At 39.5% G+C, this 20233-nt stretch overlaps 1 protein-coding gene across 3 annotated transcripts in view; it reads left to right on the top strand.

Annotated features, from left to right (window-relative positions):
• The first annotated feature begins 9621 nt into the window (after positions 1–9621).
• TRIM13 (tripartite motif containing 13) overlaps positions 9622–20233 on the top strand; it is a 55231-nt gene continuing 44619 nt past the window's right edge. The window contains exons 1-2 of one of the 3 annotated variants that reach the window (XM_077158175.1): positions 9622–9724; positions 17449–17705. The gene's annotated coding sequence lies outside the window, so the exon portion shown is untranslated. Of the gene's footprint in view, positions 9725–17448; positions 17762–20233 lie in introns of all 3 variants that reach the window. The other 2 variants (XM_077158176.1, XM_077158174.1) reach the window with 2 other exon arrangements.

The raw sequence follows: 20233 nt of genomic DNA, 5'->3' as shown, positions 1-20233 counted from the left end.
TTTTTGCCTTGATTCTTTGGATGGACCATAATTTTCTGTTTGTTCATCTTATAACCTTTTGTTGTACACTGTACATTTTAATATTTTAAGGTATTAACTTTGGGATTTAGTTCCTGAGTTGTCTGTTCTTTAAATTTGTGTCCAGATAGTGATGTCACAGAGATTTTTACATTTTGACAGCCTTAGGATATAACTTGTAACTTAATAAATTCTTTTTATAAAAGCCAATCTATTTTTTGTATATTGCATTCTGGCAGCTGTAGCAAGCTGAAATAAGCAGCTATAACTTCACCTTTTCTCCAATCCTTCTCTACTTGAACTCAGACCTTTTGTCTCAAAGGATTGGGGTAGGATCTAAAATTTAAAAAACAGGTCTGAATAATGCCATATAGCTTCATACCCCTTTTGTCCTGGTAATTACCCAAGAAGCAGCTAGGAGGAGATAATCCCTTCCTGGAGGTAACCATATTTAGTGAACAAACTGTCTTGCTAAAGTGTGTGGATCAGGAGGAGGCGAGGGTATTAGAGTCAGAAATCATTATGAGTATCAACAATGTCAGACACCTGTGGATGTAGGAAGTTCTCTCCAATACTATAACTATCAGCTGGGTGGTCTTTGGGACAAAAGGCACACAATTATCTGACTGTAAATGGTCTGAAAATCCAAAAACATGATACAGATGAGTTTCAATGGTGAAATGATGTGGGCAGAGTTGGCTTATTGAACTGGAACAGCAACATTATAAACTCAAAAATGTCAGCAGTGGTGAGATATTAACAGAATTCCCAAGAAGGGGTCAAAAGTCCAAAGTGTTCAATGTGTCTGGAGCAAGGTTAATGCTCAGCAATGTAGCCTCCTTTTCTGCATGGCAAATAGGCCAACTTTTGGCAGTAGTCATAAGCGCAGCATGCAAATAACTTTTGCATTACAAACATAGCATCCTTTACTTCTATGGTGGATGGGTTGTCATGTCCAGTGGTTGAGCTTGCAGGCTCAATTAATAGCTTGATCTCAGCTGGTCTCATCAGAGAACAGGCCCATAGGAAATAGGGAAGAAGGGAACTCATCTAAGTTATTTTAGAAAACTGTTTTAATGGACACTATAAAACTACAGACAAACAGGACTAGTGATAAGCATTGACCTCTAGTTGATATATTTGTTCCTCATAGGACTATGGGTTAGGAATTCTGAAACTATTTGTGCACCAGGGTTCACCATCTAAGTAAATATATTGTAGATAATTACAGCCAGGTTTCTCAGTATCAGAGAAAATTTACAAATAAAGAAAGGGGGAGGCTAGAATGAATCTTGTAGTGCTGGATTGGAGTTGGAGGTATGTGGTCATGATTTGTTTTTTAAAAAAATACAGATAAATAGATAGCCACAGTGAGGACACCCATTGCTCAGGTCTTGGTTTCTAAATACCATTTTCCAATAAAAAGAACCAGGGCTGAAGCAGGGAAAGTACAAAATGGACTTGGAGTGTCTCATGGTGCCAGATACTAAAAAAAAAAAGCTCAAATGATTGAACTTTAAAATGGATGAAATCATACTGAAAGGGTACAAGAGCCAGCCGAAATGAGTTCCCAGTGGCCAAAGTTGGAACAACTTCTGCAAGAAAATAATATTATTAGATTATATCTAAAAAATAAAATAAATATCTATGAGTTCATTCTGACACAAGCGAATGATTGAATAACTAAATAAATAGGGAGAAAAGACAAATCTCCCTTACAGACAAATTTGTATTAATAAAGTAGAAGGAGTGAAGGAAATAAAGAATCATCATTAGAACACAGCCCAGTAAAAATTGCCACAGGTAAGATGCATGAACAGATGCTGAAACTACTGGGCAAAAATCTAAGCAGAAACAGAATATTTGCATAGTCTCAAAATATGTTTCCCCAAATATTTAGTAATTACAAAGGGAAGAATAGTTATTTTGCAGAGGAGAATCCTAACAGACACCGGTTTAGCCAAGTACTGAGGATGACCAGTTTTTTAGTTTGTAAAAGCTGCTGGAATGCAATATACCAGAAAGAGAATGGTTTTCAAAAAGAGGGAATTTATTAAGTTGTAAGCTTACAGTTCTAAGGCTGTGAAAATGTCCAAACTAAGATATCCAAAGAAAGATACCTTGACTCAAGAAAGGCTGATGGGTCCAAAATACCTCTGTCAGCTGGAAAGGCACATGAAGACGTCTACTTGCTTTCTCTCCTGGCTTCTCATTCATAAGGATATCCCTGCGGTGTTCTCTTTCTGTATTTCCAAAGATCTCTGGCATGTGGCTCTCTTGGCTCTGTTGGCTTTCTACAAAAATGTTTCCCTAATATGTGAGGTATAGGGTTTTTTTTTCTCTCTATTATCGTTTTAATTCTTATTCTGTTGTCTTTTTATTTCTTTTTCTAAATCGATGCAAATGTACTAAGAAATGATGAATATGCAACTATATGATGATATTAAGAATTACTGATTGTACATGTAGAATGGAATGATTTCTAAATGTTTTGTTAATTTTTTTTAATTAACAAAAAAAAAAATGTTTCCCTATTAAAGAACTCCACTAAGCAATCCCACCTTGAATAGGTGGAGACGCATCTCCATGGAAACCATCTAGTCAAAAGTTACAACCCACAATTGGATAGATCACATCCCCATGGAAACAATAAAAAAGATCCAAACCAACAAAATATATTTTTAATTTTTTTATTGTTGTATGCTGTATGGTGGGGTCACATTTCATTCTTTTTCCATCCATGTCATATCCCGTTATTGCATCACCATTTGTTGAATTTTTTGTTTGTTTATTTTTTTGTTTTTGTTGGTTTCTTTGTTTGTTTGGGAAGTGTATGGGCCAAGAATCAAACCTGGGTCTCCCACATGGCAGGTGAGAATTCTACCACTGAACTATCCTTGTACTCCCCAACCTAGCAATATTGAATGAGTGTTAAAGAACATTGCATATTCCACCCTTTGGACTCCAAAAAGACATGTTCTTTCCAAATGCAAAATACATTAATTCTGTCACAGTATCACAAAGCCTTAAACCATTTCAGTAACAATACATATACAATACAATGTCAAAGCAGTACCAATCTCACCAAAGTCAGCTAAAGGCATGGTCTGTCTTAAAGCAAAATTCTCCTCTCACTCTGGACCTGTAAAACTCAGAACAAGTTATCTGCTATCAAAATACAAAGGAGGAACAGTCATAGGATAGAAGTTTCCATTTCCATAGGGAGAAATTGGAAGGAACACAGGGGTCAAAGGGCCCAAACAGTCTGGAAACCTACAGGGTAAATTCCATTAGATTTCAAAGTCTGAAAGTCATTTATCCTCTGGGCTTTGAAAAGCAGCAGTCCCACTCTTTCCAAAGGCCTATGCAATGACCCAGCTCTCTTCAAATGCAAACTTGGGGGACATTGAGGAGACCCTTTTTTTCTCAGCTCCACCCTCTCCAAGATCAGGACTGCACCTGGGCTCTCTGCCATCTCCAGGGCACATGCTCAACGCCTTCAGAGCTATGGGGTGGCAGCCAGGCTCTCCTCAATTTCCAAGTGTGTTCGTTTGCAAGCTGCCAGAATGTGATATACCAGAAGTGAAACCATTTTTAGAAAGGGGAATTTAATAACTACAAGTTTACAGTTCTAAACCTATAAAAATGCCCAAATTAAGGCATCCAGGGAAAGATACATTAATTCAAGGAAAGTTGATGGGTCAAGAAATATTTGTCAGCTAGGTAGTCACATGGCTGGCATCTGCTCATTGGATCCATTGCTTTCAGTCTCTGTTCCTGTGGGGGCATCTCACTTTACTTCTCCAGGGCTGGCCTACATCTCTTGGCTTCCCTTGGGTCTCTCCATGTTCTGGCTTGCCTAACATCTCATGGCAACATTTGATGGGCTCCAAACATCTCCAAACATCTGTGTTGTTGTAATCCGACTGTCACCATCTGTCTCAGTTTTTCTCTCTGTTGGCTCTGTAATTTCAGATGTTTCTGTAGGCACTGTCATTTCTGGATATCTCCAAAATGTTTCCTCTTTTAAAGGACTCCAGTAAACTAACCAAGACCTGCCTTGAAGGGTTGGAGTAACATCTCCATTTAATCAAAAGGTCACACCCATAATTGGGTATTCCACATCTCCGTGGAGATAATCTAACCAAAAGTTTCCAACCTACAATATTGAATCAGAATTGAAAGAAATGGCTGCCTCCACAAGACTGAATCAGGATTAGAACATGGCTTTTCTGGGGTACATAATAAATTCAAACAGGCACACCAAGGAATGTGCTCCACCCTCTCCAAGGCCTGAAGTAACACAACTCTTCCTGAGGAATGAAGTGGAAGGTCCACTCTCTGCTTTCAGGGCAAACTCACCCACACCTTAGGTCCAATCTAAGGTGTTCTAGTTTGCTAGCTGCTGGAATGCAACACACCAGAGACAGATTGGCTTTTAATAAAAGGGGATTTATTTGTTAGTTCTTCAGAGGAAAGGCAGCTAACTTTCCACTGAGGTTCTTTCTTATGTGGGAAGGCACAGGATGGTCTCTGCTGGCCTTCTCTCCAGGCCCATGGGTTCCAACAACTTTCCCCTGAGTGACTTCTGCATCTCCAAAGGCCTGGGCTGAGCTGTGAGTGCTGAGATGAGGAATGCCGAGCTGCTTAGGCTGTGCTACGTTGCGCTCTCTCATTTAAGCACCAGCCAATTAAGTCAAACGTCATTCACTGCAGCAGACACACCTCCTAGCCAACTGCAGATGTAATTAGCAACAGATGAGGTTCACGTACCATTGACTTATGTCCACAGCAACAAAACTAGGTATGCTCATTTAGCCAAGTTGACAACTGAATCTAACTAACACATAAGCCATCCAGGAAAAGATACCTTGACTCAAGAAACGCTGATGGGTCCAGAACACCTCTGTCAGCTGGAAAGGCACATGGAGACATCTGCTAACTTTCTCTCATGGCTTCTCATTTCATAAGGATTCTTAGGGGGGGGTGTTCTCCTTCTGTATCTCCAAAGAACTCTGGCTGTGTGGCTCTCTTGGCTCTGTTGGCTCTCTCCAAAAATGTTTCCCTCTTAGAGGCCTCCAGTAAACAACCCCACCTTGTAATGGGTGGAGACATATCTCCATGGAAACTGTCTAATCAAAGTTACCAACTACAGTTGGGTAGGTCACATCTCCATGGCAACAATAAAAAAGATCCAACCCAGGAATACTGAAAGAGGATTAAAGAACTTGGCTGTTCTAGTTTGCTAGCTGCCAGAATGCAATATACCAGAAATGGAATGGCTTTTATAAGGGGGAATTTATTAAGTTGCAAGTTTACAGCTCTAAGGCTGTGAAAATGTCCAAATTCAAGCAAGTCTATAGAAATTAAGGCACCAGCAAGAGGTTACCATCACTCAGGAAAGACAGATGAAGTTCAGGGTTTCTCTCTCAACTGGAAAGGCACATGATGAACATGGCAATATCTACAAACTTTCTCTCTAGGCTTCTTCTCTCATGAAGCTCTCCCAGTACTGTTTCTCTTCTTCATCTCCAAAGGTCTCTGGCTGCGTGGGCTCTGCCTTCATGGCTCTGAAAAAAGGGAACTCTCTCCAAAATGCTACCTTTTTTAAAGGGTTCCAGTAAACTAATCAAGGCTCACCTGGTATGGGTGGAGTAACAACTCCATCGAAGCCATCTAATCAAGAGCTACCACCTACAATTGGGTGGGTCACATCTCCACGGGAATGATCAAAAAGCTCCTAGCCAGCAGTATTAAATGAGGATTAAATGACATGGCTTTTCTGGGGTCTACCACAGATTCAAACAAGCACATTACACCCTTTGAACTTCCAAAATACATATCTTTTTGGAATGAATACATTCCAAAATGAATACATTCATTCTATAACAATATCAGAAAGCCTTAAACCATTTCAGTAACAATACAAATGCAATACAAACTCAGAAACAGTAAAAAGTCTCATCAAGGTTAGCTACAGGCATGATCTGTCCTAAGGCAAAATTCTCCTCTGGCTCTGGACCTGTAAAACTCAGAATAAGTTATTTGCTGCCAATATACAAAGGAGAGACAGGCATTGGATACATATTCCGATTTCCATAGGGAGAAATTAGAAGGAATACAGGTGCCACTAGACCCAAGCAGTTTCAAAAACCTGCAGGGCAAACTCCACTAGATTTCAAAATCTAAGATTCATTTATCTTCAGGGCTTTAGAAAGCGGCAGTTCCACCCTTTCCAAGACCTTATGCAGTGGCCCGCCTCTCTCCATATGCAACCTTGCAGGACACTGGGGAGACCATCTTTTTCTCAGCTCCATACTCTCCAACGATCAGGGCCACAACCAGGTTCTCTGCCATCTCTGGGGCACATGCTCAACCCCTCCATGTGGTGGCAGCCAAGCTTTCTCCCAACCCCAAGAAATGTGCTGAACCCTCTCCAAGGCCTGAGGTGGTATGACTCTTCCATTTCCACATTTAATTTGGAAATCTCTTCTGCTAAATATCCAAGTTCATGGCTTTTAAAGTCTGCCTTCCAGACAAAGCCACTTGTCAATTTTGCCAGATTATCTGCCATTTTAAAACAAAGATTTCTTTCCTTCCAGTTTTCAATAACACATGCCTCATTTTAGTCTAGAGTCTTGTCAGAGGTATCTTTAGAGTCCATGTTTCCATCAACAATCTCTTCAAAGCATTCTAGGCCTTCTCTATCAAGTTCCTAACAACCCTTCCAAAATCTTCCCCTTATCCATTTAAAAAGCCATTCCAACATGTTTGGTATTTGCAAACCACAGTAGCACCTCACTTGTCTGGTACCAAAATCTGTTCTAGTTTGCTAGTTTCCAGAACGTAATATACCAGAAATGGAACGGCTTTTATAAGGGGGAATTTATTAAGCTGCAAGTTTGTAGTTCTAAGGCCAAATTAAAGCAAGTCTATAGAAATGTCCAAATTAAGGTACCAACAAGAGGTTACCATCACTCAAGAAAGGCAGATGAAGTTCAGGGTTTCTCTCTCAACTGGAAAGTCACATGGTGAACATGGCAACATATACAAGCTTTCTCTCTAGGCTTCTTCTTTCATAAAGCTCTCCCAGTACTGTTTTTCTTCTTCATCTCCAAAAGTCTCTGGCTTCATGGACTCTACTTCATGGCTCTAAGAAAAGGGACTCTCTCCAAAATGCTACCTCTTTTAAAGAATTCCAGTAAACGAATCAAGGCTCACCTGGTATGGGTGGAGTAACAACTCCATCGAAGCCATCTAATCAAAAGTTACCACCCACAATTGGGTGGGTCACATCTCCATGGGAATGATCAAAAAGCTCCCAGCCAGCAATAGTGAATGAGAATTAAATGACATGACTTTTCTGGGGTACACAACAAATTCCAACTGGCACATCAGTAATGCATATTGGCATCATGTACTCCCTGGCATCATGCACAGAGAAAGGCACATCACCTCTGTGGGTTCCTTCCCAATAATGAATAACCTCAATATAATCATGAAAAGACCTCAGACTAACCCAAATTAAGGGGCATTGTACAAAACAAGCAACTAGTATTCTTTCAAAAGTCAAGGTCATGAAAGACTAAGAACGGTGGAGTAACTGTCACAGACCAGAGGAGACTAGGGAAACACGATAACTAAATGTCACATGGGATCCTGGATTGGGTCTTGGAATAGAAAAAAGAAATTGATGGAAAAAACATAGGAGACTGAATAAATTTTTGCACTGAAGTGAGTATTTCACCAAGGTTCATCTTTCGGTTTTCATATTCTGTGGTCATATAAGATGCTAGCATAAGGGTACATGTGAATGTCCTCCTATTCACTGACTTCTATGCACTTATCTTGACTCACTGACACAGTTACAATACAAGTTTCACCTAGAAAGCTGCGAAGCTAGTACATTGCTTAGTTTCGGAAATGGAGTGATATATGTGATTTGCTGACTTCTATGTGCTCTGCTTTATGTTTTCAACTCTTCTTTAAGGCTAAAACTATCTCAAAACGAATTCTTGATAGTCTCACAGGCAGTGGGGCAACCAAAGCAATAAATAGGCTGAGCCCCCAATCTTGAGGTTTGTTCATATGAAACTTAACCCCACAAAGGATAGGCTAAACCTACTTAAAATTAGGCCCAAGAGTCACCCCCAGGGGACCTCTTCTGTTTCTCAGATGTGGCTTCTCTCTCTCAGTCAAAACGACAATCAAACTCACTGCCCTCCTCTTTACATGGGACATGACTCCCAGAGGTGTGGACCTTCTTGGCAATGTGGGACAGAAATCCTAGAATGAGCTAGGACTCAACTTCAAGGGATTCCCCAAAAGGGGGAAGAGCAAAATGAGACAAAATAAAGTGTTAATGGCTGAGAGATTCCAAACAGAGTCAAGAGGTTATCCTGGAGGTTATTCTTACGCATTAAATAGAAATCACTTTTTTAGTTAAGGGAGAGGCTGGAGGGACGTGCCTGAAAATGTAGAGCTGTGTTCCAGTAGCCATGTTTTTTGAAAATGATTGTATAATGATATAGCTTTCACAATGTGACTGTGTGATTGTGAAAACCTTGTGTCTGATACTTCTTTCCTCTACCTTATCAACAGACTAGTAAAACATATGAATTAAAAATAAATAAATAATAAGGGGAACAAATGTTTAAATAAATTTAGTAGCTGGAAATGCTAGTGATCAATGAAAAGGAGCGGTAAGGGGTATGGTACGTATGAATTTTTTTCTGTTTCTTTTTTATTTCTTTTTTTTGAATTGATGCAAATGTTCTAAGAAATGATCATGATGATGAATATATAACTATGTGATGATATTGTGAGCTATTGATTATATAACAAGAATGGAATGATTTTATGGTAAGAATGTTTGTGTTTGTATGTGGCTATGTCTCACTAAAAAAAAAAAAAAACTATCTCAAAACAAAAACATTTGAAGTCCTTAGCAGTCAAAAATGTGTGGTGAAGTATTTATGGTGAAATGATATGATGTCTAGATTTTCTTTAAAATATTCTAACAACAATAACAACAAAAAGCATGGGCAAAGTGAAAGAAGCCAAACACTAAAGGACAAATATTGTGTGATTCCATTTATATGAAATCATAGGCAAATTTACAGAGCTTAAAGTGCATTAGAGGTGACCAGAGACTGGGGGTGAAAGGAGATTATTGCTTAATGGGTACAGAGTTTCTGTTTAGGATGATGAAAAAGGTTTGCTAATGGTTGGTAGCAATGGTTGTACAACTTGTGAATGTAATTAGTGCCCCTGAATTGTACACTTAATCATGGTTAAAATGAAAAAATTTTAGGTTATATATCCTTTACAGATTTTTTTTTTTGGTATGCCATATGGTGGGGGTCGCATTTCATTATTTCTCCACGTGACTATCCTGTAAAAAAAGTTTTTAAAAGAGTTGAAAAATACGTGGGGAAAGGATTTTCACAAACCTTTACAAGATGGTAAAATGATGATTATTGGGGCTGGGTGATGGGTACATGAGGATTTATTATGTTTCTCTTCGCTTTTGTGTATACTGGAAATTTTCCACACTAAAAGCCTTTAGGGTATTTTGCTAGAGTGTTTTAATGACATCACAATGTCCAGGCACTGCCCAGATGTGACAGAGGGTCATGTTTTAATCCCAGGGGTAGCAGTGGAAATGTTGGCCAGAAACATGCCAGTTAAATGAAGATCAAATCTGGTAATGTAAATTACTTTATTATTTTCCTTAAGACGTTATAACAAGAAAGCATTCTGAATGGTTTCCAATGCAAAATTTTGAGGGGCAAAAGACTTGGTTGAGTTTATTGTTTTTAAAAGAATCGTTTTAAGAATGGTTTGCCTGTGCTCTGTAAAACACGTGGGAAGCCATCCAAAACAGCCTGAGCTCCATGGGGGTAAATGGGAATGTGAGCAAGCACCTTCTGTGAATCTGTTAGTAGGGAGTGTGAAAGAAGGAAGAGGTTTGAGACGAGATGCCTGATTTTGTTTGTCTGTCCTTTAACTTGAGACTGAAGTTTGGGAAGAGCATGTCGTCGACCATTCTCATGGATCGCGTTACTTGAGAATATTTCAGATTCTTAAGAGATGCTTATGGAGTTCTGTTTACCCCAAATATAAGACCACCTTATAAGTTTCCCCAGTTGTTATAGCTATAATCAAACCATTTCAAAGGTTCAACACTTTTATTATCCCAAAACTTGATGAATATACAACTGTGATGATATTGTGTGCCTTGATTGCATATTATGGATGGACTGTATGTGTGTGAAGATTTCTCCATAAAAATATATATTTTTAAAAATCAACCAACCTAATAGTACAAATACAAGAATGTTCTTCCATGAATGAGAACAAATGTATGTCACAACTACAAGGCATTAATGATAGGGTGGTAAATGGGGGGAAATGCACCTATTGCAAACCATAGACTATAGTTAACAGTAATATTTTAAGGCTCTTCCATCAATTGTAAGAGTAATAAGCACAAAAGAGTTGTGTCAATAATACGGGGTATAAAACGCATGGTGTTTTTCCTTTTGGAACTATAAAATGTTCCGAAATTGATTGTGGCCATGTAAGTACAACTCTGTGATTATACTGAGAGCAACTGATTATTCAGTTTGGATGGATTGTATGGTGTGTGAATAAAACTGTGTTGAAAGAAAAAAACCCAGGGTGGGCCACGGTGGCTCAGCAGGCAAGAATGCTTGCCTGCCATGCCAGAGGACCTGGGTTTGATTTCCGGTGCCCACCCATGTAAAAAAAAAAAAAAAAAAAAACCCAAGCAAAAAACATTCATAGAAAATTATGGGAAGTTCCTGAGAGGATGGTAATATTTTCTATCATGATAAGGATTTGGAATACACAGATGTAAACATTTGCTAACACTTAGGAATGTGCACTTAAGATTGTGCATTTCATTGTATATAAATTTTACTTAGAAAACCCATCAACACATATTTAGCTCTAGTTAACTACAAGCAGGCTGAATTCTTTAGAGAGAAGTCTAGTAATGTCTAAAATGTATTTTGAACTGCACCAGAAAAATAACGTGGATTGATGAATAGATAGAGAAATTAACAGATGGGTTATATACCAAATATAGTAAAATGTTAACAATAGAATCTAGATGATAAGTATATGGGTGTTCATGATACAATTATTTCAACTTTGCTGTATGTTTGTAAATTTTCATAATAAAATGTTAGAAATAATTATCTAGAAATTTAATGCCATCCCAGTTCAGCAGGAAATGCAAACAAGGCCGTGGCTGGAATTAGACCTGTTGTCTGATTGCCAAGACACCATGACCTTTTATTCTTAATCTAATTACCTCAATAGCTGATCTCTTGGGGTTTTGATAGTGAAATCTAGTCATCTTGTCTCATTTCTACTTTGACTTTCTGGTTTATCTGCTGATTCACCATTCATTTTCAAATATTTTTTATTGCCTTCTATGAATCAGGCCCTCGTAAGCTGTAGGAGATGCACGTTAGTGCCAAACAAACAGCATCCATTTTCATGAGGGTCCATCCATGACTTAGTTTTCCAAGTAAACAATATATCCAACCCCCTTAATTTCATCAGAAATGCTGGTTCCTACGTCTTAGGTTGAGGCTGCTAATGAAAAGACCATTTTATCCATTGGATACTCTAAACTCCAAGGCCTCGCAGCTCTTCAAGGACCTAGGAAAAATAGTTGAGATTTGAAAAAAGAAGCTACAATTTAAAAAAGATAAAACCATGAAATCCTATACATTCCCTAGGCTGTAGAGACTGAATGGCTTATCTCCTTGAGTCTGCCTTTTTCACAGCTCTGAATCCCATAGGACTGCCAGTGTTGGGGCAAATTTAGTCCTTAGGTAGATGCTGTAGGAGAGTAAGACTCTCCAGTAATCAGATGCCTAAAACCTCATATAAAACTCAGCAATCAGACAACAGGTCTAATTCCAGCCACGGCCTTGTTTGCATTTCCTGCTGAACTGGGATGGCATTAAATTTCTAGATAATTATTTCTAACATTTTATTATGAAAATTTACAAACATACAGCAAAGTTGAAATAATTTTATCACGAACACCCATATACTTATCATCTAGATTCTATTGTTAACATTTTACTATATTTGGTATATAACCCATCTGTTAATTTCTCTATCTATTCATCAATCCACGTTATTTTTCTGGTGCAGTTCAAAATACATTTTAGACATTACTAGTCTTCTCTCTAAAGAATTCAGCCTGCTTATAGTTAACTAGAGCTAAATATGTGTTGATGGGTTTTCTAAGTAAAATTTATATACAATGAAATGCACAATCTTAAGTGCACATTCCTAAGTGTTAGCAAATGTTTACATCTGTGTATTCCAAATCTTTATCATGATAGAAAATATTACCATCCTCTCAGGAACTTCCCATAATTTTCTATGAATATTTTTCGCTTGGGTTTTTTTTTTTTTTTTTTTTACATGGGCGGGCACCGGAAATCAAACCCGGGTCCTCTGGCATGGCAGGCAAGCATTCTTGCCTGCTGAGCCACCGTGGCCCACCCTGGGTTTTTTTCTTTCAACACAGTTTTATTCACACACCATACAATCCATCCAAACTGAATAATGGTGACTTTCTTCTTTGACCTCCTATGTGCTGATTCCTTGTTCGCCTGCCCCATGGAGGTCGGTAGACAGAACCAGCTTTTGAGTATTTCTGGACCCTGTGATAGTGGTTTCTCGGGAAACTAATGAAGTGGCTTTTGAGGAAGGTTTGGTGCACTCCATGTCTAGAACCTGGGGAGGAAGTAATGCCAATAGCATTAATATTAATTTTATTATATGTCCCTTGAGGCCAGAAGTTTCTCAGTATAAACTAAATTGGTAATAGTGGTAATTGTTAGTGGTAATAAACTAAATTGGTAAAATTGGTAAGAGCGACTAAAAGTCGTGTGTGGAAATATTCTGGCACAGTCTCTCATCCATAGTCATAGTTTCGAACTCTTTTAGTTGATTCAGGCCTAAGAAAGCCTTGTTCTACCTTATTCTCAGTGTCTGGGCACTCACCCCTACTGCTCTTCCCTCGTTCACCTTCCTTTGCCCCTTGACCACATGCAAGACCCATCTTTGCAGCTTAAGACCTGGGCTTTTGTCTCTGCATCTTTAGCTGTGTTGTTTCAGGAGCCCCTCGGGTCAGGCTTAGCTAACCCAGTCCCCAGGGCTCTCACGTCATTGTGGCTTGTGCTCCCTGCAGACCTGGGACCCAGTCAGCTTTTTGTGCAAAGAATTCCTTTACTGTAAAGATTGTCACCTAGTATATACCAACAGAGATGGGGTGTATATTTTAAAGACTTTCACTGTAACCAAAGCAAACACCTGAACAATGTTTGCAAACCAATATTTAATGAAAAATGGAAAGCATTATGGAATATTTTATTTTTATTGGTTGGTAATCATGCCTCACTCATAAAATTACTATAACGTTCTTTATTTTATTGTTCCCCCAAGAAACCTTCTCTATTTCAAATAAAATGCATTTTATCTGAGTGCATTTAGTACCCCCTGTTACACAATTACAACACTGCAAATATAAAGAGCTACGTGGTTTGACTATTTCAACTACATAGGATTAGCTCCCCAGGAGAAGAGTATTTGTATTTCTTCCACTTAAGAGTCAAACAGAAATCTGATTGATGTGGCCGCTCTCTCTAAGCCAACTTGGCAGGTGAACTCACTGCCCTCTCCACTACCTGGGACATGACTCTCCAGGGTGTAAATCTCCCTGGCAATGTGGGGATGAGAAAACCTTCTTGACCAAAAGAAGGAAATGAGATAAAGTCTCAGTGCCTGAAAGATTTCAAATGAGGCAAGAATTTATCCTTGAGGTTATTCTTATGCATTATATATATATCCATTTTTAGTTTATGGTATATTGGAGTAGCTGGAGGAAAGTACCTGAAGCTGTTGAACTGTGTTCTAGTGGCCTTGATTCTTAAAGACTTCTACAAAGTGACTGTGTGATTGTGAAAACCTTTTGTCTGATATTCCTTTTATCCATGGTATGGACAGATGAGTAAAAAAAAAGGATATTAAATAAAAAAGTAATAGGGGGAGATAAAGGGTAAAATTGGGTATTTTGAAATACTGTGGGTCAATGAGAGGGAAGGTAAAAGGGATATGGGATATATGAGTTTTTTTTTTCTTTTTATCTCTTTTTCTGGAGTGATGCAAATGTTCTAAAATGATCATGGTGAAGAATACACAACTATGTGATGATATTGTGAGCCACTGATTATATAATATGGTTGGACTGTATGTGTGTGAATATTTCTCAATAAAAATATTTTTTTTTAAAAAGAAAAGAAAAAACAAAAAAGGTAAAAGAGTCAAAGAGAAATCTGATTGCAACTCTTTAAAAGGACTGTTTTGAGACCACCAGATCTTCTTGAGTTGTCTTCATACCTCTATTCTGTTGTATTACTTTGAATTATAATGAAGATATTGAAATATCTGCCCTGTCTTCTAGTTCACTATTTTTTCTTCTGCCTCTTTAAATCCGCTGTTGTTTGTCTCCATTTTGTTTTTATCACTTCTATGGTGACTTTCATTCCCATAAGTTCTGTCATTTGTTTTTTCAAGCTTTCAAGTTCTTCTGTATGGACACCCTGTGTCTTCTTTACAACCTTTATGTCTTTTTCCGTGTTTTCCTTCAACTTGTTGAATTGATTTAGAAGATCTGTTTTTAGCATTTTTTTTTTTTTTTGGATATGGATATCCAGTTCTCCAAGCACCATTTTTTAAAGAGGCTTCTCTGTCCCAGTTGAGTTGATTTTACCATTTTTTCAAAGATTACTTGGCCATACATGTGAGATCCACCTCTGAACACTCAATTCCACTGGTCAGTACACCTATCTTTATAAGGCAGTGCCAAGCTGTTTTGACCATTGTAGATTCCCTCTTTTTTGAAGGACAGTTTTTCTGGATATAGAATTCTTGGTTGACAGTTTTTCTCTTTCAATATCTTAAACATATCATCCCACTGCTTTTTAACCTCCATGGTTCCTGCTGAGAGATTTGCACTTAATCTTATCAAACTTCCTTTATATGTGATGAATTGCTTTTCTCTTGCTGCTTTCAGAATTCTCTCTTTGTCTCTGACATTTTTCAGTCTGATTAGTAAGTGTCTTCATGTAGGTTTATTTGGGGCTATTCTGTTTGGAGCATATTGTGCTTCTTGGACCTGTAGTTTTATGTCTTTCATAAGATACGGGAAATTTTTATTGATTATTTCCTCCATTATTCTTTCTGCCCCTTTTCCCTCTCTTCTCCTTCTGGGACAGCCATAACATGTATATTTGTGCACTTCATGTTGCCATTCAGTTCCCTGAGTTCCCGCTCAAACTTTTCTGTTTTTCTCCCTATATGTTCTTTTGTGTGTAGAATTTCAGATGCCCTGTCTTCTAGTTCACTATTCTTTCCTCTGCCTCTTCAAATCTGCTGTTGTATGTCTCCATTTTGTTTTTATCACTTCTATGGTGACTTTCATTCCCATAAGTTCTGTCATTTGTTTTTTCAAGCTTTCAAGTTCTTCTGTATGGACACCCTGTGTCTTCTTTACATCCTTTATGTCTTTTTCCATATTTTCCTTCAACTTGTTGAATTGATTTGGAAGATCTGTTTTAGCATCATTAATTAGTCGTTTCAATTCCTGTATCCTAGTTGAGGACTTAGTTTTGTTCTTCTGATTGGGCCATATCTCTGTTCTTCCTGGCATGAGTCCTGATTTTCTGCTGGTGTTACAGGCATCTGATTTTCTTGCTTCATTTATTCTAGAGGTTGTTTTATCCGTTTTGTCCAGGGCTTTCTTGTTGGTTGGGTTTGTTTTCTATCTGTTAATCTCTTTCTCACCAGCCAGTTTTCAGAGCTGTTCTGTCCCCCAGCCACCGTACCCTCAACCCAGGCACCTACAGCAGCCTGCCTCAGGGAAGGCACTGGGCATTACAGCAATGTCTCTACTTGTGGGTAAAATGAGTCTGCTGTCTCCCAGTGGGGCTCTGTTTTTCACTGTCCTGCAGGACCTGGGCTTGTTTTAGGGCACTGCTTTAACAGTTAGGTCATCTGTGTTTCTCAGCCAAAATGGAGGTTGGTTCCCATGCAGGGGCTCCAGTCACCCTGAAATAATTTTCTGGGTAGTCTCTGAAAAACCCTCAAGTTCTCTTGCACTTTCTGTTCTCTCCAGCATATGGCACTGTTGAGTAACTCACCCATCCTCAGAGCTGTGCGCACAGGTTCTACCTCACCAGCCCAGGCTGACTGCAGGGGTCCTGTTCCCTCTCTTTGCCAGCCAAAATCTGGCTCAATATGGGTGTTATTGAGTCTTATTTGTGGTGAAGTGCATGCCCAGTTGTCCTGGTCTTTAGTCTTCCCCCAGGAAGGGATCAGGTCTCTCACTGCCATCTTCCAGGGGTGGAGGACACTTTCAGACCCAGGGCTGGAAACACAGGCGCTGTCCACATTTTCTCAGACTCTCTCACTGAACTGAGCTTCGAAATGTTCTCCCCTGCCCCCAAGGTCTCCAAAAATTGAGGCTCTGTCCCACTGCTGTAGGAGAATACTTATTCTGTGTTCCATTGGGAGGGGTCCCTGCTGCTGCTTCTCTGCCCATCCCATGCTGTGAGATTGAGTGAGGGACAGGGGAGAGGACAGGCCAGTCTGGGACAGAAATTTCCTACCTGATATCCTGTTGGGGACAATTAAGGTAGCATGTATAAAATCCACCCTCAGCGATGCCGGAAACATCCAACATGGCTGCCAGGGCTGAAACAAAGAACAGCCTAAACTATAATCAGCCTTCTTCACGGAAGTAATTGTAGTTCGCGCCTAAAGTTCGCGCCAAAAGTACTAACCTACACCTGCCCTCTGCCCTAGCAACAGCAGTCACCAATCCCAAATCATCCCTTTGTCCTTATTCACCCAATTAGAGATCGTCACCTATTCCTACTAGCTACCCCCTCTCCTAGAGTGTATATATACCTAGCCTTTTCAATAAAATTTTGCAGCTTGATCAGAATATTTGTCTTGCTGCCGTTATTCGCGTCTCTTTGTCCCATGCCATTCTTCCCTCACAGGAGTTTGAGCTTCGGTTGATCTTCCCGCGGGCCGAGACAATATCCTTCTACTTCTTCAGTTCGGGACTCGTAGAGTCCTTCTCCAGTCCATAGCCTCCTCCAGATTTCTGAACAATTCAGAATTATTCTTTTTTATTGTTGAATCTCTAAGGAGAGATTTTCAGTAGCTGTTTACATCACCACGTTCATGATGTCACCTCAAGGCCATGATTTTTTAGTCCATTTAATCCATCCCTGTGGGTGGAGACCTATTGTACGTGGGAACTTTGATTAGATCATTTCAATTGAGATGTGACCCATCCCATTCAAGGTGGTCTTGATTCTCTTGCTGGAGTCCTCTCTAAGAGGATGAAACACATTCAGAAGCTAAGAAAATACATTAAGAGAGGCTCATAGAGAAAAGCCCTGGAGAAGATGAGATGACCCACAGAAGCTGAGAGAAGAAGCCACTGGAACCAGAAGCTAAAAGCAGTGAAACCCAGGAGTAAAGGACCAGCAGTTGCCAGCCATGTGTCTCCCATGGGACAGAGGTGTCCCAGATGCCGGCAGCCTGTCTTCGGAATCCAAGTATGTCCTGTTGATGCCTTGAGTTGGACATGTTAATGGCTTAAGATCTTTAAATTGTAAGTTAATAAACCCCTGTTGTAAAAGCCAATCATTATTGAGAAAACCCCTAGAATAAGCTGAGACTCAGCATCAGGAGACTGAGAAAACCTTCTTGACCAAAAGGGGGAAGAGTGAAATGAGGCAAAATAAAGTGTCAATGGCTGAGAGATTCCAAACAGAGTCGAAAGGTTATCCTGGAGGTCATTCTTACACATTAAATAGATACCACCTTGTTAGTCAAGATGCAGTGGAGAGGCTGGAGGGAACTGCCTGAAAAGTAGAGCTGTGTTCCAGTAACCATGTTTCTTGAAGATGATTGTATAATGATATAGCTTTCACAATGTGACCGTGTGATTGTGAAAACCTTGTGTCTGATGCTCCTTTTATCTACCTTATCAACATGGAATAAAGATGAATAATAGGGGGAACAAATGTTAAAATAAATTTAGAGTGAAATGCTGGTGATCAGTGAGGGGGAGGGGTGGGGGTATGGTATGTATGAATTTTATTCTGCTTTCTTTTTATTTCTTTTTCTGAATAGATGTAAATGTTCCAAGAAATGATCATGATGATGAATGTGCAATTATGTGATGATATTGTGAATTACAGATTATAGATGTAGAACGGAATAATCAAAAGTTATGAATCTTTGCGTTTGGTGTTTTTTGGTATTTTTTTAAAAATTAATTAAAAAGAAAAAGAAAAAAGCCAACCATTTCTGGTATATTGCATTCTGGCAGCTTTAGCAAACTGAAATAGCACCTCTGAAGAGAAAGGCGCTGGGCAATGTTAAATGTCATGTGGAAAAAAATCAGGTATAAACCGACCTACCAATGTACTCTCAAAGGCGTATAATGGAGATACAAAGAGAACTGAACTAATCCATCCATTGTTATAATCTAGTAGGTATTCTGGTTAAAGACCAAATTGCAATTTTAATAATTCAAAAGAATTATAGCATAAAGGGTGATTAGTAAAGTAAAACATTAGAGCTCTTTTTTAGTTGTATAAAAGAGGATAACCTATGTTTGTGCTTTAAGTTGTTATTCTATTACCTGGTGAGCATTCTTCAGGATTAACTCTTTCATGGCATCTCTGTGTGAGAAAATACTGTCTCTTTACCAGATAAATGTGAAGTTCTACCATACATGTAGAAATTCAACAGGTTTCCATTTATCACCACGCATACGACATGAAACTACCACCCTCCCCCTCCCCATCTTTATTCTCATTCCCACCGCCAGACAAGGGAAGTTGGACATAGTCTCTGACCATGTAAATCTTCTGGTCAGCCTTTCCCACCGCACGCCAGCTAGCATCGGTACTTGGGGTGACAGCTTCACGTTTGCGTTTCCCGCAAACACTTTCGCTCTGTTCACTTCCTGAAGCTTAGTGTGCTTGTTCCAAAGCGGCCACAGGTGCACTGTTAACATTTCAGGCACGCGTGCAAATAAAGGGTTTGGTTTGGGTTGGGTTTTTGGCAATGGGCCTCACAGTGGCTGAGAAATAGTTGAGGATTTTCAGGGACAGGAGGCCTGTCTAAAGGTGTTCTGTTCAGCCATTGGCTGAAAATGTTTGGTTTCAACCGCAAGCCCTCGGGGCTGGGCTCCGGCAGTCAGTGTGCAGTTCCTGCTTTTGATGTAGTTTGTTTCCCACCCTCACCCTGCCCTCTCCCCTACGTCTGTTAGTGGGCATGAGGTGGGGAGAGGACATTTTCACTGTTTATGATATGCACTTGTGTATTGTCTGCATTTTTTTTTAAAAAAAGAATACTTTTTGCATTTTAATTGCAAATTTAACACCTTCGCTCTGGTGCAAGCCCTGTAACCATCTATATTCTTTTCTATTCCTCTTTGCCACCTAACCTTCTTTCTTCCCCTACCCCCATTTTTTTCCTTCTCCTTTTCTCTCTTTTGTATCTTTCCTTCCTTTCTGCTTCCTTTTGCATAGATTTTCTGAATGTCTGCCTTTGCAGGAACTGTTTTAGAAGAGGTCTACAGAATGCCCACTTTTTTTGTTTGTTTGTTTTAGAGATGCTTTTAATACATAAACAAAGATTACTAAGTAGACAGACATGAGGATTACCCAGACGCCCCTCAAACGTGGGATATGAGGAACTGAAAAACTAGAAGAAAAAAGCCAATTAGGTACCAAGGAATAACGCGGTTGAGCTCAGCCACTGAAGTCACATTTGACACTTGCTAGGAAGGGAAGGTGTTGTCTCTGATGGCAGGAGCGACGGAGGTTGGGACACAGTGGTGAGGCCCAGAACGTGAAACCTCCTGGTTCCTGGCTGGGCACTACAGAGGCCTGAAAGGTGCCAGCTGGAGCCCCGGGTTCTCTGTATCTTTTGCACACTGGTGTCCTCTGTTCCTCTTCCCTCCATCTGTCCCTTCCATTCAGGCTCTTGCTCCTATCTCTTAACAACATGAAATGAATTCATAATCGGAGCCTGGCACATTGCAAGAATGCCCACTTTTGTAACTGCT

Source organism: Tamandua tetradactyla, chromosome 4 (assembly GCF_023851605.1).
Source record: "Tamandua tetradactyla isolate mTamTet1 chromosome 4, mTamTet1.pri, whole genome shotgun sequence".
NCBI lineage: Eukaryota > Metazoa > Chordata > Mammalia > Pilosa > Myrmecophagidae > Tamandua > Tamandua tetradactyla.
Note: the sequence above shows the minus strand (reverse complement) of the source record. Positions and strands in the feature narration are given on the sequence as shown.